The 18876-nt window shown below is 57.4% G+C and overlaps 1 protein-coding gene across 9 annotated transcripts in view; it reads left to right on the top strand.

Annotated features, from left to right (window-relative positions):
• The window catches only part of EPB41L1 (erythrocyte membrane protein band 4.1 like 1), a 133154-nt gene that overhangs the window by 48767 nt on the left and 65511 nt on the right, over nucleotides 1–18876 (top strand). Inside the window, exon 1 of one of the 9 annotated variants that reach the window (XM_062204135.1) lies at nucleotides 14185–14240. The exons of the other annotated variants lie outside the window; for them this stretch is intronic. The gene's annotated coding sequence lies outside the window, so the exon portion shown is untranslated. Of the gene's footprint in view, nucleotides 1–14184; nucleotides 14241–18876 lie in introns of those variants that run through there. 9 annotated transcript variants of the gene reach the window in all.

Here is an 18876-nt window from a genome sequence, read left to right on the forward strand (position 1 = left end):
CTCAAACCAATGCCCATATGGGATGCCAGCACCACAGGCGGGGGCTTTACCCCCTACGCCACAGCGCCGGCCCCCCCAGGCAATGTCTTAACTGCTGTGACAAACACTCATCCCACGTTAGCACTTTAAAAAAAAAAAACCACTATTATTTATTGTGTGCTTGTGAGGTGCTTCAGAAAACCTGTGGAAAATTGAATTAAAGGATAAATTTTTGTGGTGCAAAAATTTTTGAAGTCCATGTATGACTTTTTCATAATAGACATTTTCCAAGAATTTTTTAAAGTCCCCTCGAACTGCCTCGCTCAATCCCTACATCCACTCTGTGTGGTAGACAGAATAATTCCCAATTAGAAGCTGAGAAAAATGAAGGCTCGCAGAGGTTGGACTCTTTGCTGGGAGTCTCACGGCCAGGAAGTGTCGGAGCGCCCCGCTGTGCGCAGGCTGCCGTTCACCTGGCGGCGTGCTGCCCCCTGGTGGCCGCCCCTCCCACCTGTCCGACGTTTCCGGCCCCTGTGGCGCAGCTCCCCCCTGCTCGCCCCATCACCTTTTTATTCTCCCGCTCTCTGGAAACTCTGAGCCCTTTGACTGCCTGGAAGTTTTTGTGAGTTGGAAACCTACCGAGGGAGGCCTGTAATTTGCTTTCTAATCATAGTTCCCTGGATTTATAGCTGCCTCTCTGCCAGTGGCTGACAGGATCTTGTTCTGGCTCCTGGGCTGACTGGCTGGTGCAGCCACAGAGAGCCAGCCCAGGACGCTCCGTGCGGGCCTGGACGCTGGACTCCCCCGAGGGCCTGGGTGGGGAGGCAGAGAGCCCAGACGGCCAGGCTGGGGGACCCCTGGCTTGCCGCTCTCCCGGCCACGACACAGAGGCTGGCTCTCCCTGACCCTAAAGACTGGTAGAGCCAACTGTGCCCAAGTGGGGGGCGTTCTGCAGAGGTTGGAGCTCAAACCAGAGTCAGGACGGACGTGCTCATCAGCCATCTCTCCGTCATCCCTTTGTCTTTAACTTTTTTTGTCGTGGGAAATTTCAAACACACAGGGAAGTGGAGAGAACAGAATGATACGCTCCCATGTCCGGTTTTCACAATCATCAGTGTGCAAGGGCTCTTCAGAAAGTCAGTGGAGGGCGTGTGTGATGGGAGGGCTCTGCGTGCACCCCAGCCTTCGTCTGCACCAGGCTCAACCAGTCTTTCAGTTCCGTTTTCCACGAACTTTTAGAAGAACCTTCATGTCGTCCAGCCCCCCATCCAACAGCGTGGACGTTTGAACTCTCATTCACCGCTGGGGGCGTCACACCGAGCAGGCAGTCAGTAGACATTCAGGTGGTTGCCTTCTCCGGGCCTCCCGGGTGGTTTGTAAGAGGGGGTGTGGGGACGGGCGCTGTGACTTAGCAGGTCAAGCTGCCGCCTGCAGTGCCGGCATCCCGTATGGGCGTCGGTTTGAGTCCCAGCTGCTGCACTTCCGATCCAGCTCTCTGCTGTGACCTGGGAAAGCAGCAGAAGATGGCCCAAGTCCTCGGGCCTCTGCACCCATGTGGGAAGCCTGGAAGAGGCTCCTGGCTTCGGATCAGGGCAGCTCCGGTCGCTGTGATCATGTGGGGAGTGAACCAGCAGATGGAAGACTTTCTCTCTCTCTGCCTCGGCCTCTGCCTCTCTGTAACTCTGCCTTTCAAGTAAATAAATAAATCTTAAAAAAAAAAAAAAAAAAGAGGCAGTGTGGTCAGAGCACACACTTCAGTGTCAGCTGCACTGTTTACCTCCTTGCGCTGTCATTAGCTAATTGTCTCTAGGCAAGTGAGGTCTCTGCTCATCTGTGATGGGACACTGGCGCCTACTTCTCCACGGTGGTTGTGAGCATTGACTAAAGACGAAGTTGCTGCTTTATTGCTTCTACTTTATTTTGAGTTAACATTCTAATGGGAAGAATTCACATATTCACATATTTCAAAACTACAGAACTAGATGAGGATTGATTAGAATTCGGGCCCTAGGATTGGGCTTTTTTTTTTTTGTCTCTGTCAGCAGATAGTCAGAAGCCGCAGAAAAGGCCAATGCAGCTGAGGCCAGTGCCCCCGATGCAGAGCGGGGAGCGTGCCTGTCTTCTTCCTCCCATCTCCCTGACACACGTGGGTGCCACGGCCCCTATGATAGGAGCCACTGAGATAGGCTTGGGCCAGCAGAGCCCAGAGGTGGAGAGAGAAGCAGGATGCCTCGTTGCTAGGAGACTGAGGGGTGGCAGGGACCCACTGCCAGAGCTGGGAGAGCGCCACGGGCTGGTGTGGAGATGCAGGGCCCCTGGCCCCGGCAGACTTTTCTGGGATTCTGCCAGCAGATGGTGGTGCAGGAACTCTGAGCTCAGCGGGGAGAAGAAAAAAGAGGAGGAGGAAGGGTTTGTGGAGTGTAGCCCCTTCCTTAGACCATGAGCTCGGGATAACCTGTCCATTTCTTCTAACTCCTTGTATGACTAAGTTCTGACTCACTGTGTGCCCTTTGGCAAGCATTGTACTGCTGCAGTTGTGAGGCCTCGGTTTCCTCATCTGTGCAATGGGCACAAACCACTGTGTGGGTTGAGTGAAATGTACATAAGGAAGTGCTCCATAAAAAAGAAGAAGGAGTATAAATGCGAGCCCCCACTACCACTCTGATCTTTAGCATAATAGCTATTTTTCTCCTACTATAAAATGAGGGCATTGGGTTTTTCTCTGCCTGGGTTAAAGTCCTGGACCGGGAGCCCTGGAGGGGACCTGCCTGTGGAGGTCTGGGTCCCGACCGTGGGAATTGGCTGACTGGCCTCCAGGGGCACCTGGGAAGGGCAGCAAAGTGCAAAGCCGAAGAGGCAGCCCAGGGGGTGATTCCAGCAGGGACTTGGAATGGTTCAGGCCGGAAGTTGTGCGTGGGGGTTGAGGGGATTGGCCTTCTATTGTTTTTTTGTATAATGATAACATGTTCACACACACACACACACACACACCAGAAAACAAGCAACAAGCCAAAGCCAAACCCAAATTGGCACAAAAGAAATGAGTCCACGTTTATAAAGCAGCCTCTGGTAACACTGAAAACGTGTTTTCTTTTTCTTTGCGTGTACGTACACACGTACCTTATAGAATCAGAGTGTCTGTTACCTGCTGCTTCACACTCACTCTGTTTGCTTGGCATTGTGTCGAGCAGCCTGTAGACTGGCAATGTTATTTGTAATTGCTGCACACCCTTTCAGCCTATGTCTGTATCCCTATTGCATAATGTAGCCACTATTAATTTCCTTAGTAACTGCACACATATATAAATTCTAGTTTTCTACTTCATTCTTTTTTTAATGTTTATTGATTTATTTTCACCTACTGGAAGCTAGTGTGGCAGAGCTTTTCCATCCACTCTTCTACTTTCCAGATGCCTGCAGTGGCCAAGGCTGGCCCAGGCCGAAGCCAGAAGCCTGGAGCTCCCTCCAGGTCTCCCGAGCTGGCGGCAGGGACTCAAGTGCTCGAGGCATCACTTGCTGCCTCTTGGGGTGCGCATGAGCAGGAAGCCAGATGGGAAGAAGGGGTCAGACTTGAATCCAGACCCTCCAGTGTGGGACGAGGCCATCCCGAGCAGTGTCTTAAACACAGAACTAAATGCCTCATTTTTTTTTTAAATTATTTATGTGAAAGGCAAATCGAGAAAGAACAGAGCACTTCCCTCTTGTGCACATGCTCCGACGAGTGTTCCAGCCACATTCTTGTGTGTGTGCTGTTCCCTGAGGGTCAGTTTCCAGAAGAGGGGCTTCTGGGCTATGATGTGTAACCTTTTAAGATGCACTTTGCATTGGCCGGTGCCTCAGCTCAATAGGCTAATCCTCTGCCTGCGGTGCCGGCACCCCGGGTTCTAGTCCCGGTCGGGGCGCGGGATTCTGTCCCGGTTGCTCCTCTTCCAGTCCAGCTCTCTGCTGTGGCCCAGGAGTGCAGTGGAGGATGGCCCAAGTGCTTGGGCCCTGCACCCGCATTGGAGACCAGGAGAAGCACCTGGCTCCTGGCTTCGGATTGGCATAGCGCGCCGGCTGCAACGTAGCGGCCACTTGGGGGGTGAACCAATGGAAAAAGGAAGATCTTTCTCTCTGTCTGTCTGTCTGTCTCTCTCACTGTCTAACTTTGCCTGTCAAGAAAAAAAAAAAAAAAGATGCACTTTGCGCTCTTTCAAGGTACCCTCCCAAAGAGCCAGTTGGGAGCTGCACTGCCCTGTCTGTGTCTGTCCAGCGCACTGCGTGCTCCCTGCCTTAATAACAAGACAGCCTGGCCACGGCGGGCGGGAGGCTGGCTTGCGTGCCTGGGGCAAGGGGAGAGGCACCAGTTGCCTAGGGGCTTTGGCAGAGAGTCTCCCGGGGGGCCTGGTGGGGCAGGGTTGGGCTGTGCGGCCATGCTGGCCTGACTGTGTCCGTCTGCTCTGCTGGCACCGCCTCGGGCCCGGCAGTGCTGCCCCTGGTGTGAGCCTGAGCTCAGCCTGGTGCGATCCGGTGGTCACCACCCCAAGACACCATTCTGGAGGCTGGCACGGCCTCGCTGACCACGCTCACGGACTGGCCCATTCACGTGTGAGTAGTGATTCATCAGGGCTGCTGGCGGCCCTCACTGGTGTCCTGTCACTTAGTCTCTAAAAATAACTTTGTCCTGTTCCAAGTGACCACACTGCCAGGTGTCCAGAGGTGCGGTCCCTTGCTGTGGTTATGTGTGGGAGGGCATACGGGTACGTGTGAACATGTAATATGCTTGCACGCACATACATGTACATGTACACATGCATGCACGTCCGTGTGTGTGTTGGGGGTGAGGGTGTCATCACAGACCCCCTTCGCTGGTTGACCTCTGAGCAGGGATTTGGGGAGGGGGAACAAGAGGTAAGCCAGACTCCATTCCTATCCTCTCATAGCTTGGGACAACCTGTCTGCTCTTTGGGAAGTGGCAGAGCCAGCCAGTGGCAGCCGGGTGTCTGGAGATTCTGTGCTCACTCCCTTCTGAATGGGGGAGAGAGAGCAGGAGAGGGAGGAGCCTTGGGAGGCATTGGAACAGGTGGGGGCAGACTCTGGCAGAGAATGACAACATTCTGCCAATGAACAGCTGTATCCTGCCAAAGCTCATTTCAAATCCATTCTTTTTTTTTTTCCTTTGGTGATATCTTTTACATAAGCTTCCTTTAAGTTAGATTCAAGATACAGAATGTGCAAAAATGCAGCTGATTTTTAATGGACACTTAGAGACCCTCTCGCCCAAAGTTTCTTACCCAGCACCCACAGGGTGGTCTGTGTGCAGACTTCATGGAATTATAATGAGAGTGCATGTGTGTGCACATGTGCCCATGAGAATTTTCCTGGGAGTAGCTTTGCAGTTTTCATTGCATTTTCCAGGGAAATCATGACCCATAAAAGGTTGAGAAATACTCTAGCCCAAGTTGCTCACATTACAGGCAAGGAGATTGGATCCAGAGAGGAAAACAACTGCCCAAGATCTCACAGCCAAAGTCAGAATCCAGGCTGCCGGGGTCCTCGCCCACTCAGGACGCCATCCTCCCCTGGCTGGGTCCCGAGTCAGGGTGCAGCTGCTGCAGGGCCACGGAGCTACTTCCCGTGCCCTGCAGGCTCGTGTGCACTCAGCCAGCAGGCTGGGGCCTCCCGAGGCAGGGGGCTGCAGCGTACCGGCCTCCAGACCTTCCCGCTCCTGCTCCCAGGTGCTTCCTGACTCAGGGCACTCACGACAGTGAGACCCACCTTTGTGCCAGGCCTTCCACACAGGAGCGCTTCTGAGAATAGGAGATGGACCGGGTGGCTGGGGAGAGCGGGCTGGGGAATACCGTACGGCGGACAGCGGAGGGCATAGACAATGGTAAAAGACCGAGGCCGGCCCGTTGTACAGGGAGCAGTTAAGGTGCCACTCAAGTTTCAGTGACCTGACACACGAGGATCAGAAGTGACAGTAACATTCGCTGAACACGCACTGCAAGTCAAGTACTCTTCCGAGATGTGTCCAGGTAGTGCCGTCTGTAACCCCTGTAATAGCCACAGGGGATTACTTCAGGGAAACTGAGGCACAAGGACCTCCAGCACCCCTAGTGAACAGCTGAGGGGAATGTACTGCTCTGCAGGTCTCCAACCTGGGCTCAGGGCAGGACCACAGCAGGGCTGGCGATTGCAGGCGATGCCGCTGCAGCCCCCACCACTTCTGATGCCGGGGGTCTGGGCGGGGGCGGAAGGTTTGCTGCTGCTCCAGGGACCACACTTTGAGGGCCAAAGGTCTGTTTACTGCTAGGACGAGATGAGGGCGGGAAGGAGAAGCTGTTCTTGATCTCACCCGGATGATTGCAGTGCCCTGCCCTGGCTGCAGACCATGGCTGCCCTCCCACCCAGCTGCCTACTCCCCATCAGGGACAGAGCAGTCCTCCTGCAGCCCGGCTCCTCGGGGCCCCGCTGCCGCCTACCACTGCTGTCCACTGGAGCCCTCTGCAGTGAGAAAAGTTCTGCAGGCTGTGCTGTGGGGTAACCGCCAACCACATGTGGCTGTGAGTGTTACATTGTATTCCATTCTCTTCCATTTAAATGTAGTCACCCATGGTGAGCTGCTACACAGGGAGGAAAGCCGTGCCAGTCAAGGCTCTCCTTCCGCACCGTCTGCCTTGAGGCCTCAGCCTCAGCCCTGGCATTCCCCGTCCAGGCCATTGCCAGCCGGTCTCCTGTCTTCTACCGGCCTACCCGCTTCTTCCGAACACCCATGCCTTGTTTCACGCCGTCTCCTCCATCTAGATTCTGCTTCTGCTCCGTCCTTCACGGAGCCCTAATGCTCCCTCTTCCCCAGTCCCACTCCCCTGTGTAGTCTCTTTCTCCTCTGATCTGCCCAACACTTTACCACTTCTTACGACCTGTGGTCCCTCTGTCACTCACGGCAGTGGCTGATGTCAGTATTGTCTGACTTTTGCTGCAAGCTGTCGGGGATATGACTGTGTTTTCGACAGTGGGCTCCTGCTTCCTATCCGGGTCCCTCCAGGTACACAGATGAGCTCCATAAACCCCAGGGACCTTTCCACTGGTGCCCTGAGGACAGAGACGCGTGACGTCCATCTCCTGTCTGCAAGCTGCTTGTAAGCTCCCATGAGGGCCCGATTCACGCCCAGGGAACCACTGAAGCCAACAGTTATTTTGGGCAGCCAGATAGAAGCCACCGAGGGCCCAGTTGGCGCGGGGGGTCCAGCAGGAGCCGCCCAAGCAGAAGGCTGTGTTTACACAGACGGACAGCTTCTCTGCCCAGCCTGGCCCCGTGTGAGGAGACGGCAGCATTCAGATGTCGCTGCCTGGCTGCTCTGTGAAGTCGGGGATTAACTGGTGATGCGGTGACTGGCCCAGCCGTCTGCTTCCTGCAGATGGATGAGTGAGTGGAGGGTGCAGAGATGCGGAGCGGTGCCTGCTTCTGGCAGGAAGTTGGCTGGGTGGCACCGGGGCCAGGCACCGGAGCACAGGCGACTGTTGCCGATCTGAGCAGTGGACAGCAGGTGAAATTCCACTGGGCCTGCCTTGGGGGTTGTGAGGCCTCCAGACTATCCCTGTTCCGAATGGGAAGACTGCTGAAAAAGAAGAGAAATACCTCTCTAGCTTCAGACGCTCACCCTAAGAATATGTTCACCCTGAAAACCTCAGCATCTATTCTTCTGCGGGGCTGGGCCCCTTTTTAAAAAATAAACCTCTACACTGAAGTTATAATATAAATATGGAAAAATGCACAGTTCTGACATTGACGCATCACTGGGGTGGGCATTGTGGTGCAATGTGTTAAACTACGCCTTGGGGCGCCCACTGGAGGGCCTGGGACCGGGTCCCACCTCCACTTCTGAGTCAGCTTCCTGCTGGTGTGCTTGAGACACAGCAGGTGATGGCTCGGGTACCTGGGTCCCTGCCACCCACATGGGAGACTCATATGGAGTTTCCTGGCCCTGGGCTTTGGCCTGACCCCGTCCTGGCTATGGTGGGCATTTGGGGAGTGAACTAGCTGATAGAAGGTTGCTCTCTCGCTCTCTCTCTCTCTCTCTCTTGTTCTGTCTTTCAAATAAATAAATAAATAAACTTTAAAAACCAGGTTTATACCTGTGTAATTCCCCCAACAAGAAATAAACGTGTCAGCATCTCCACAGAGCATTTGTGCTCGGCCAAATGTGTGCAGGATTAACGATGCCACAAGCGCGGGCTCTGGAGCCGGCGTGCCTGGGTGGAATCTGGCTCCCCCACGCACTGCAGCGTGACCTTGGACTGAGGACCTCACTTCAGTTTCATCCCTGTTAAGGCCAAAATTATACATCCGCCTCGATTTTGTCGAGATTTAAACGTGAAACTGTAGACAAATTGCTGGGCACAGTGACAGTGACAGCACGCTATGGAGACACGAGTGCTCTGTGCGAGGGTGATGCTGATTGAGGGTGATGCTGCAGCCTCTTCTGACAGCCAGCACCACAGACACCCGGCGTTTCTCCTGCTGCCTCTCCCGGCTCCCAGGCTCTGTCTGGTGTTCCAAGATCCCCTCTGACTGCCACGGAGCTGTGATGTTGTGGTGATGCAAACCTCAGCTGACACTCCAGACACCTGATCCGGCAGGCTGGGTGGACATCTGTATCCAGTAGGAAGGTGGCCGGGTGTTTCATGTTCAGGCCCTGAGAGTGTAGCTCCCAGACCTCCCAGGGGAGGACCTATTTCCTAGAGTTTGGGTCACAGCACTGGACCCACGGAGTGTCCCGGCATCCTGGGTGCACCCCACTGCTACTGTGGGTCTGACAGGACAGCCCCGGGGACACACACCGTGTCCTCAGCACCCTGAGCTGGACCCTCTGGGGTGAGGGATGAGAAATAGCCCTTGGCCTAAACTCACAGACTACGGCTGGAGCCCCAGGGAGGGGGAGAGGCTGAGAGGTTATTTATAGCCAGAGGGGTAGTGGCGAAGAGGGGGGGCTGAGGAAGGGCTTCCTGGAGGATGCCTGGAGTAATGACGGAGGAAAGGAGCAAGAGGGTCTCTGAGGCGAGGGAGGTGGCGTGGCAGAAGCAGCAGGGCTGGGCAGAGGCGCTGTGCCCTGGTGGCCGGAACCTGTCAGTTTGATCGAGTGAGTCATGTGCTATCTAAGGAGGAGGCTGAAGAGCCACGTGAGACCAGGCGGGGCGAGGCCTCTGCACTTCTTCATCAGGGAACGGGAGCCACCAAGGTTCTTCCATTAGGAAGCAGGGCGGGGCCGGCTGCTCTAGATGACAGGTGGAGCCCAGCATCGCTCCGGCCAAGGCTGGAAGTCAACTGCCCAGGGCTCCAGAGTGCCCGGTCCTGCGCAGAGGCCCGGCTGGGGGTACCGAGGAGTGGGGTGGGGGGAGCAGAGGCAAGGTTCCTGTCTTTGAAAGCAGCCTTGTTGGAGAAGGCGCAGAGCCTCATGAGAACTGAGCCCCGGATTCAGAAGTAGAGACGAGGAGGAGCCTGAGTGGGTGTGGGGGGGCTTCAGGAGGGGAGGCAACCTTGAGGATGGGGGGGCTTGGGGAGACTGGAAGAACCGCAGGCATGCCCCCGTGCAGGCTCCCCTGAGGCAGAGGAGACAGCATGGAGCGAGCCAGTCACCATCCTCCTAGCAGCTCTGAGAGGTGGTGCCAATACCGACCCATTGCACAGAGGCTCAGAGAGGGTAAGGCCTTGCCCAAGGTCCTGGAGCTCCCGCACTAATGAATGCCACCGATGCCACCCCAGTCCACTTCCTAGAAGTAACCATTGCCCTTGGGGCCCTCAACGACACTACACCAGGTTTGCAAGGCACTGGGGGTCCCAGGGGTGGGTGAGGTCTCTGGGGACTGCGATGTTGGAGGGGGTTCCCTGGAGGGCAGGGGTGGTGAGGAGAAGGAAGCTCTCTGCCGGCTGGGCACTGCCGCCTGTCCACCCAGACGCAACCACCCTGCAGTGCCTTCCCGGGAATGCCAGTGACCGGCGGGATCGGCCTCGCTGGGCAGAACCTCCCAGGCCTGTTCGTCGTTGCTCTGCTCTGGAAAGCTTGGCCCTGGCAGCCTCCTCCTCTGGCCCAGCGCTCAGCCCACCCAGGCCCGGCTGCCCTCTGGGGCCAGAGCCAGATGCCCTGCAGTTCTCTTGCCCTGGAATACCCTCCTCCCCCAGCTTTGACTTTAACCAGCCCCACGGTCCCCTCCTCCAGGAAGCCTTTTCTGATCACGTGGCCTGGGTGAGGACCTCAGGGCATCTTTTGTCCTCACTGAAAGAAACAGACCAAGAGCCACATGGGTGCCTTTTACTTTTCTAGTGGCTGCATTAAAAAAAAAGTGAGAATAAGCATGAAATTATTCTAAGGGTGCCTGTAATTTAACCCAGCACTCCCATAGTATGATCATTTTGATATAAAAGTTATCTCTGATAGGTTTTTTTAAAAAGATTTATTTTTATTTATTTGAAAGGCAGAGTTACAGAGAGAGAGGTCTTCCATCTGCTGGTTCACTCCCCAGATGGCCACAACGGACGGAGCTGCGCTGATCTGAAGCCAGGAGCCAGGAGCTTCTTCCGGGTCTCCCACACGGGTGCAAGGGCCCAAGGACTTGGGCCATCTTCTACTGCTTTCCCAGGCCACAGCAGAGAGCTGGATGGGAAGTGGAGCAGCTGGGTCTCGAACCGGCGCCCATATGGGATGCCGGCGCTTCAGGCCAGGGTGTTAATCCGCTGCGCCACAGTGCCAGCCCCTCTGAGATAGGTTACATTCTCTTTCTTTCGGTACTACATCTTCACAGTCTGGTGTATAGTTTGCATTTAGCACGTATCAATTTGTGCAAGCCACATTTCAAGTGCTTAATAGCCACGTGTGGCTTGTGGCCTTCACATCCTGGCCCTGCCATTTATTAGCCGGGTGAACTCTGCAAAGTCATCATCCACGCCGAGCCTCAGTTTCTCCCACCGTAAAAGGGGTTCCTGATTTCAGTGCCAGGGAATTGTTTTAAGGATTGAACAAATGACCATGTGTCCAGTGCTGGGCACAAAGGAAGTGCTCAGAAGGTGGTGGTGATTAATCTTCTGGAAGCTTCTGATGTGCTGGTTTCTGGGCCGATCTCCCCCACTGGACTGATTGTGAATTCAAGGGCAGACACTATCCCGGTCCTCGCGCCTTCCCCAGGGCTTGGCTCAGTGGGAACGGCCCTGCTTGCTGAAAGAGCAATCCAGCGCTGGCCGGGAGCACTCCTCGCCCACCCTGTCCAGCCAAGATCAAGGAGCCCCTGGCAGCTGGAGTTCTGAGGCCACGTCCAGCTCCCGACTCCCCGTGGGCCACGTTGCTAAGTGGCTGCTTTGCTCAGGGTCTTCGCTTCCTCCTTTGAAAGAGCAAAATGGGGGGGGAGGAGCCATGTCCCTGCCCACCCCGAGCGGCCTGGAATGTGTGTGCCTGCTTTGTTCCTGCAGCCAGTAGAGCAGATCACATCCATCCTCCCAGCTTTCCTCTCTCCTGGACTCTTGCACCTTCAGCTTCCCTCCAGTTAAAATTTAAAAAGAAAAAAATTTCTCCTGCCTCCTAGGCAGCCCGGAGAGGGAGGCGGAGCCCTGCCATTTCTCTTCTGCCAGCACTTGCTGATCCCCTGACCCCCGGCGGCCCAGGGCCAGGGGAGAGGAGGGGAGGGGAGAGATGCTCCCATCTGACAGGTGAGAGAGGACATGGAAGGGACAGAGCCAGGGCTGGGAGCAGAACTCACAGCTGAGGGAGCCGCAGAACCCGCTTCCTGGGCTGGTCTCCCCTGGCCCTGGCACTTCTGCCTGGGGGCTTTCAGAAGACTTAGCCCTGGTCCCAGAGCCTCAGTTTCCCTGCCTAGGTAATGAGAGCAGCCAGGTAACCAGGGTAACGATGTCAACGGATGCCTGTGGGGGCCACGTCCCTGCCTGATTCCTTGGTCACTGTCAGGCAGAGCGGGAAGTGTGTGTGCCACTGAGCAAGTTGACCTTGGACAAGTCGCTCCCACTCTGGGCCTCAGCCTGCCTCTGTATTTAATGGGGGATATGTGACGGTGAAAGTGCCGTACACACTCAAAAGTGCTAATAGAGAGGTTTGCCAATAATAATAGCAGCATCAGAAATAATGAACGTAGCAGGAGAAGTCTGGTTTTCAGTGTGGACCCACTGAGCTGAAGTGAAATGGGCCCTTTGGGTGTAGCTCCAGAGTGATGTCTGGGAACATCCTGCCTTGGGCTTGGAGCGCAGCCTGGATTCTCCTGGGAAAGTAAGAGGCTCCATCTGGCTAGGGAGGGTGGGAAAGTGGCTCTGCCCCAGGGAGGAGTGGGGAGGGCCCCTGCCTGGGGGGGAAGGGCCCAGGGGGAGGGGACCCAGGGAAAGGGAGTTGAACTAGGAGGCCCTGGGGAGGATTTGGCTGCACAGCCCCGCCCTCCCGAGCCTTCCCACAGGAGCACATGGCCTGGTGGCTGTGTGAGAAGGCTGAGGATCTATTAGGAGCAAAATACTTGAAGGAGGCAGGCAGGCATCTCAGCAGACGTGAGGAGCACAGGAAGCACTGGGGTCATCTGCTGCGGGAACTCCCAAGTGTCAGATTCTTCCACTGATTCCTTTGAGCTGCACTCAAACACAGCACCCTGGATGGCAGAGTGGCTCGCCTGAGGCCACACTCCTGAGGGTCCGCTGGGGCTCCTGGGAAGTTCCTGGGAAGAACTGAAGTTGGGAGATGGGGGTAGGGCCGTGGTGGGGATCTGCCAGGAAATCTGCTAGGCAGGACCCTGGTTGGCCTGGGCCGACATGTGGGGCTCACCCTCTCTGGTCTGCAGGGATGGAGTGTCCTCTAGGCTAGGAGGTGTTGGCTGCTTCCCAGTGTCTGCTCTCCACCCACTCCTGGGCCCAGTGGGCAGCAGGGAGAGAGAAGGCACTGGAAGTTGTGTCTTGGGACACCTGGTGCAGGAGTGGAAGGCTCGCTTTGGGAATGGGACAAAGGGGCACAGTTCTCTAAGGGGTGCTGGGAGGCGGTTTGAAGAGCAAAAGAATAAATGTGCATTCTCTGGGGGGAGGGGCAGGGGCCAGGCGTCACGTGGGCAGCCAGTGCCCAATCATGGACATAGGTCTTTGGCCATCCTGGGGGTGACCTGCCTTCTCCAGGCCTCTCTCATGAGCTGGGCCCTGGAGCCCTACATCCAACCCTTTGTTTCATTGTTTGCAAACCGAGACCCAGAACCAGGGAGCAGCTTGCCAGTGGCAGAACTGGGCTGGAGCACTGGCCTTCCGCCTCCCAGAGCCCTCTGCACTTGGCGGTCCCTGCCTGTGGCCTGAGTGAGATGTGCTGGTCCCAGCTTGGAGGTGGAACCATGCTGCCGGGGAGGAAGACCCTTGCTTGACTTGGTTCTGAGCTGTGACCTCTGCCAGCGGCCTCTTGGCCACCCCCACCTTCCTGGAGCCTGGGGAGCAGGTGCATCTGCTACACAGTCCCTCACAGATCCCTGGGCTCACTGTCTCCCTCACGGTCACCTCCTCAGTGCATGTAGGGACCAATGCACAGACGCACAGCCTCCAGAGACACTGGGAGGCAGGAGGCTTCCAGGGAGACGGGAGAACGGTTGCAATACCTCCTTCCCAATGGGGAGCCACGCCGCCAAGTCCCCACAGCTCCTGCCACACGCTGTGCTGCAGGGGAGGTGAGGGGGTCGGCCTGGGGGGATGGGCGGCCCCCTGAGGCTGAGTCACCCCTTCTGAGTCAGGGATCCTCCCTCCCTCCCCCTCCTTCTCGCGCTGCTGAGCCCCAGGGGTTGGCCTCAGTAACCAGGGCTAGGGTCGAGGCAGAGGGGTGCAAGAGTTGCCTCCTGCGGCCCAGTCCCGCAGTGGCCAGGCCTGGGAGGAGGTGGCCCGGGGGCGGGAGAGAGAGGGAGGGGAAGAGGGAGCCAGGCAGCGAGGAGGCGGAGGCAGGGGCAGGGCCGCCGCGAGCCGCGAGCCGCGAGCGAGGAAGCAGGCGCGAGCGGCCGCCCCTGGGCTGGGCGTGGGGGCCAGTGGGGCGGGGGCGGGCGCGCGTCGGGCGCCAGGCCCGGGGCTGTGGGCACGGTGCCCAGCCCCCGGCGCACGCCGAGCCGCCGCCGCTGCAGTCGGCATCCATCAGCGGCGGGGGTGTCGCGGAACAAGCAGCTCCGCAGAGCCCGCCGCGGCCGTGCCGCCCCGCCCCGCCCCGCGGCCTGCCGCCCGAGCCGCCGAGGGGCCGCCCCTCGCCCAGGCTGCCCGAGATGGGGACCCTCGGGCCCAGGTAGGCACGCGGGGGTCGGGGATGGGATCGGGTGTAGCCAGGGGCCCGGGAGCTGCTGTCTGTAGGCCCAGCCTCCAGCCCTGGGGGAGGAGACCGCGAACTGAGTTTGCAGGCTGTTGACCTCCCGCCAGGGCAGGGGCGACGGGGCTGGTGGGCTGCTGCCTGCTGGGGACTGAGCTTCCGCTGCCTGCTGCCTGCTCTTGCTGTCTCTTGGCGGCCCCGGCCCTGGGGATCTCTCAGACAGGCTGTGGGACCATCTCCTGCGGGCAGATCGGGATGCTGGGGAGCTCCTGACCCCTGGTTCATGCTCTGCTTACAGACCCTTCCCCAGCCTGTGTTTGCTCCCCTTCCCTCCTCCCTTCCCAGTCTCCCAGAGCTGGGGATGTGGGCCGCTGTGCCTGTGGCCGGGATCTGTCCCCAGCGATGAGAGGGAGAGGACTTGCGTGTCTCAGTTGTGTCTGGCGCCTCAGGGAGGCCCAAGAGCCACGAGCCTGGGGTCTGGGGGACAGGCATGAAAGACCAAGGGACTGCAGCACCCCCAGGCACTCACTGGATGCTGAGGCCACTAACTGGCAAAGCCTTGTGGGCCATGGTGGCTCCTGGGGACCCTCAGGGTCTGGACAAGGACCAGAAGGGAGCTCTGGCATGCTGCTGTCTCTCTCAGCTGCCAGCCATGGTCCTCGCTTCCCCCGGAGCTCTGAGGATGCACTGGAGGCGGGGAGCGCTCTGCCGCACGCTCCCCCTTCACTCGGGGATCTACATGTCACCTCCTCTGCACCCAGAGGTGGGAGTGGAAGAGCACTGGGTTTAAGGCTCCTCCAGGGCTCCGCGGGGCCCAGCTGCCATGCCCCCTCCCAGAGCATCGAGAGTCTGTTGAGCTGGGGACTGGGCTGGTACCCTCAGAAGCCTGTGGGAGATGCGGGGCTGCTGGTCCTGAGCTGGGGTGTGGAGAACAGGAGTGGCTGGGAGCCTGCGTGCCTCCCGTGCCTCCAGATGGAGCCTGCAGCAGAGGCAGCCCGTGCCAGGCTCCCCTCTCAGCGCTGTGGCCCAGCCTGAGGCCATGCCTGCCCGGCAACCCGTGCAGAGCACAGCCCCTGGGAGCCTGGGCACCACAAGGCATCCTGGAGGGCATCCGAGTGGGGGACAACGTTCCTCTTCAAGCCCTTCCTGGACCCTGTGGCTTCTTGGAAGGTTCCTTCTGAATCCTATGTGAGAACAGTGCTTGGTCTTGCTCAGTAAGTACTAAAAGATAGATGGAGGCCTGGAGAGGAAGAACGACTCGTCCAAGGTCACATGGCGGCTGAGTGGGAGCCAGCACCGATGTCCCGTCCTCTTCCCCATCTGGGCTTCTCGCAGCCCAGGCACCTGCTTCCCTGCTGCTGTGGCCGTGCCATACTCAGGACTCTGCCTGGAGCTGGAAGTTATGGCCTGGGGCCTGAGGCCACCCCTTAGGAAGGGCCTTCCATAGGCCTCCCAGCTCCTACCCAACAAGATAAAGAGGTGCAGCCGAGAGAAAGGGCAGCCAGCAGCCCTGGACCCTCTTGGGAGTGTAGTGTGGGTGCCTGGCAAGTTCTGGGCCTGAGCTTCGGGGGCGGCAGAGAGGATCGCCTGACTGCACAGGCTGAGGTGGGAAACGCCTCTTGTAGCTGCAGGCTGGACACCGCGGGCCCCTTTCTGGGCTTCTCTGTCCCATCCACTACAAGGGGGTGATGACAGTCCCTACCTGGAGCAATACTGGCAGTTATCCGGGTGACAGCATTTATTGAGCCCTTACTGTATGCTGTGCTCTAGGATAAGTACTTGGCATCATCTCCCAGCAACTGTGTTGGGTGCTTTGTTAGCTACTCGTCACGGGTGAGAAACAGAGGCTTAGAGAGGTGGTGTAACCTCCCTGGGGTTACACAGTGCAAAGTGTGGGGTTGTCTGGGTCCAGAGCCCAACACTCTACCATGACATTGTGGCCGGGGCACCAGGTGGGTGTCGCGTGGAGCCGGGCAATTGATTGGAATATCAGGACTGTGCAAGTCCAGAGGTCAGTGTGCTGAGGTCTGGCAAGGCAAGGGTGGGCTGTGGCCTCAATAATACTCACTGGTAGGGGCAAAGAGGTGCCGATGAAGAGCTCTCGGAGAGCGGCCAACTCTGGCCATCTGCAACCTAGCCAGACGCTCCATTCCCTTTGGTGAACAGGCAAGATTGGCTGGTTCTGTCATTTGTCCCCTGCCACATTTGGGCTCACATAACCAGAAAACACTGATGGGAATGCCACAGGGCACCAACTGGGACTGTGACCAGAGACCTGTGCCTGGGCCACGGGTTGGGGGTGGGAATAGGTGGCCCAGCTTCCTTTGTGGGCTGGAGGCTCAGGGAGAGGAGTCGTAACAGCTACCATTTATTGAGCACGTATTCGCTGCCAGGCACTGCTGTAAGGGTTCCATGCAGCCTTCCCACTGTCCTCACAAAACCCTGTGCCGTCGGTCCGGTCGACCCTCTGTGTCTATGGGTTCCACGTCCGTGGAACCAACAAGTTGCAGTGGGGGGCAGGGATGGCATCCATGCTGAACATGTAGACTCTTTTCCTTGTCACTATCCCCTAACAACAATAGCATATCAGCTATTCACACGGCACTGACGTTATCTTAGTGATCTGGAGATGATGTAAAGTCTGCAGGGGGATGAGCGTAGCTTCTCACAAACATTGCATCATTTCATACAAAGGACTTGGGCATCTGAGGATCTTGGTGTCCACAGGGGTCCTGAACCCAATCCTCCATGGCTGCTGAGGGATGACGCTGTTACCCTTCTACCCATTTTACAGATTGATGGGACTGGGGCTTACTGAGGGAAAGATGGTTGCTCAAGGTCACAAGGCTAGGTTGCCAGGACTCAAACCCAGGCAGTGTGGGTCCGAGCCATGCTCCTGATGCTTGTTCCTGCAGCTTGGCTGAGGTTGGACTGAGTTTTGTTGGGTTTTGAAACCAGTCACTCGATCAGATGCATCGCTCTTCCACAGCCTGGCCAGGAGAGCCAGGGCCATGACACGACACAGGGGAAGACGGTGCTCCCGTACCTGCTGAGCGTGGATTCCAATTTGGGTGGTCAGGGAAGTCTTCAAAGAAGAAGGGGGCCTTGGAGCAGGACACTTAGGGCCAAGTAGGTAGGATCTGGGTGGTTGTGGTGGGAAGGGCACCTTCCCCAGGTCAGAGGGGAAGGAAATGGGGGTGCCTTTGAAGCTGAGCAGGTGGTCTGGTGTGCCTGGGACAGGTAGCAAAGGCCAGGGAAGTGAGCCAGAAGGTGACTCAGAAGGTCCGTTGATGTTTAGGCCTGGAATCTAGGCCCTAGCGCTCGCACTGCCAAGCACTTGTGCCCTGGCCGTGGGCCCATTGCTAGCTGGCCCGTCTCAGTTTCCTCGTCTGTAAGCCGCAGGTGACCCTCCCTGTCTTGTAGTGGCTGCCGTGTGGTTGTTACATAAAGCACCTATGGCAGTGCTGGCACCAGCAGGAGCTCAGTAACTATGCCTCCTCTCCCTCCCGTCTCTCATCAATGTCAGGCTAAGGTGTTTCCACTCTACTGGAGCCTGGAGGCCCTGGGAGCCTTTGCTGGAGCTGAGTCCCCCAGGGAGTCTTGGGGAAGATGTCTGGCCATTGTGTGACCCACAGGAAGGGGTGGGCTGTGACCTTGTAGGAGGGGGTCTCGCAGGCAGGGGGGGAGGAGCTGGGGCGGGGAAGGGTCCGGCGCGAGGCCTGGGAAGTCTCCCTGCAGTCATTCACAAGGCTGAGCGGCATCATCTGTGCATCTGGCGTTTTCCCCCCTTTGGATAAGTCCCCATCGCGCTTCCTGTATAATAGCAGCAAATTGGGACTAAGTGTCCGACAATAGGAAGATGATTGGAAACATTTTGGAACATCCACTGGATAAAATAATACTCGGTGGTGAGGAGCCATGGACACGCTTCTCGCCTCTCGCACGGGGGAAGCCTCACACTGGCAGAGGCTTTTGCCCACGCTTTGTTCCCTTCGTGTTCGGGACGGCCCCGTGACACGGCGGGCAGGGGTTGGAGCCTTCCTGTGCAGGAAGAGAAGTGAGCGCTGCTGTCCCAGGGCAGCACGCGTGTTGTAGTCACTGTTCTATGGGCAGCGTGTGGCTCCGTGATTCGCACATGCTCACCGAAGGCAAGAATGATTGGGTGAGCGAAGCAGAGGGAAAGTGACTTGTTCAAGGTCCTGCAAGTTCTTGCCACCCTCCTCGTCCCTTTGTCCTGGGAAAGCAGCAGAAGATGGCCCTAGTGCTTGGATGAAGTTCCAGGCTTCTGGCTTAGGCCTGGTCCAGCCCTGGCCACTGTGAGGGGTGGGGGGTGGGGTGGACAGATCCCCAGGAAGGACCTGGGACTCTCACAGGGCAGCACTTCGTCTTGTTTCTGGTTTTATCAGCTGGGAGGCCTTGGCAAATTCGTTCATCTTTCCAAGCCTCGATTTCCCCATCTGTCATGTGGATCGTCAAGAACCTAATTCTAGGGTGGACATCAAGACCCAGGGAGTTAAAGTGTGTGAAGTAACTGGCACATCGTAGAGCATCCATGCGTATGACTGTGATGGTGATGGTGGTGATGGTGACGATGATGGTGCTATTATGTGGAAGT

The sequence above is a fragment of the Lepus europaeus genome, chromosome 10 (assembly GCF_033115175.1).
Source record: "Lepus europaeus isolate LE1 chromosome 10, mLepTim1.pri, whole genome shotgun sequence".
NCBI classification, from domain to species: domain Eukaryota; kingdom Metazoa; phylum Chordata; class Mammalia; order Lagomorpha; family Leporidae; genus Lepus; species Lepus europaeus.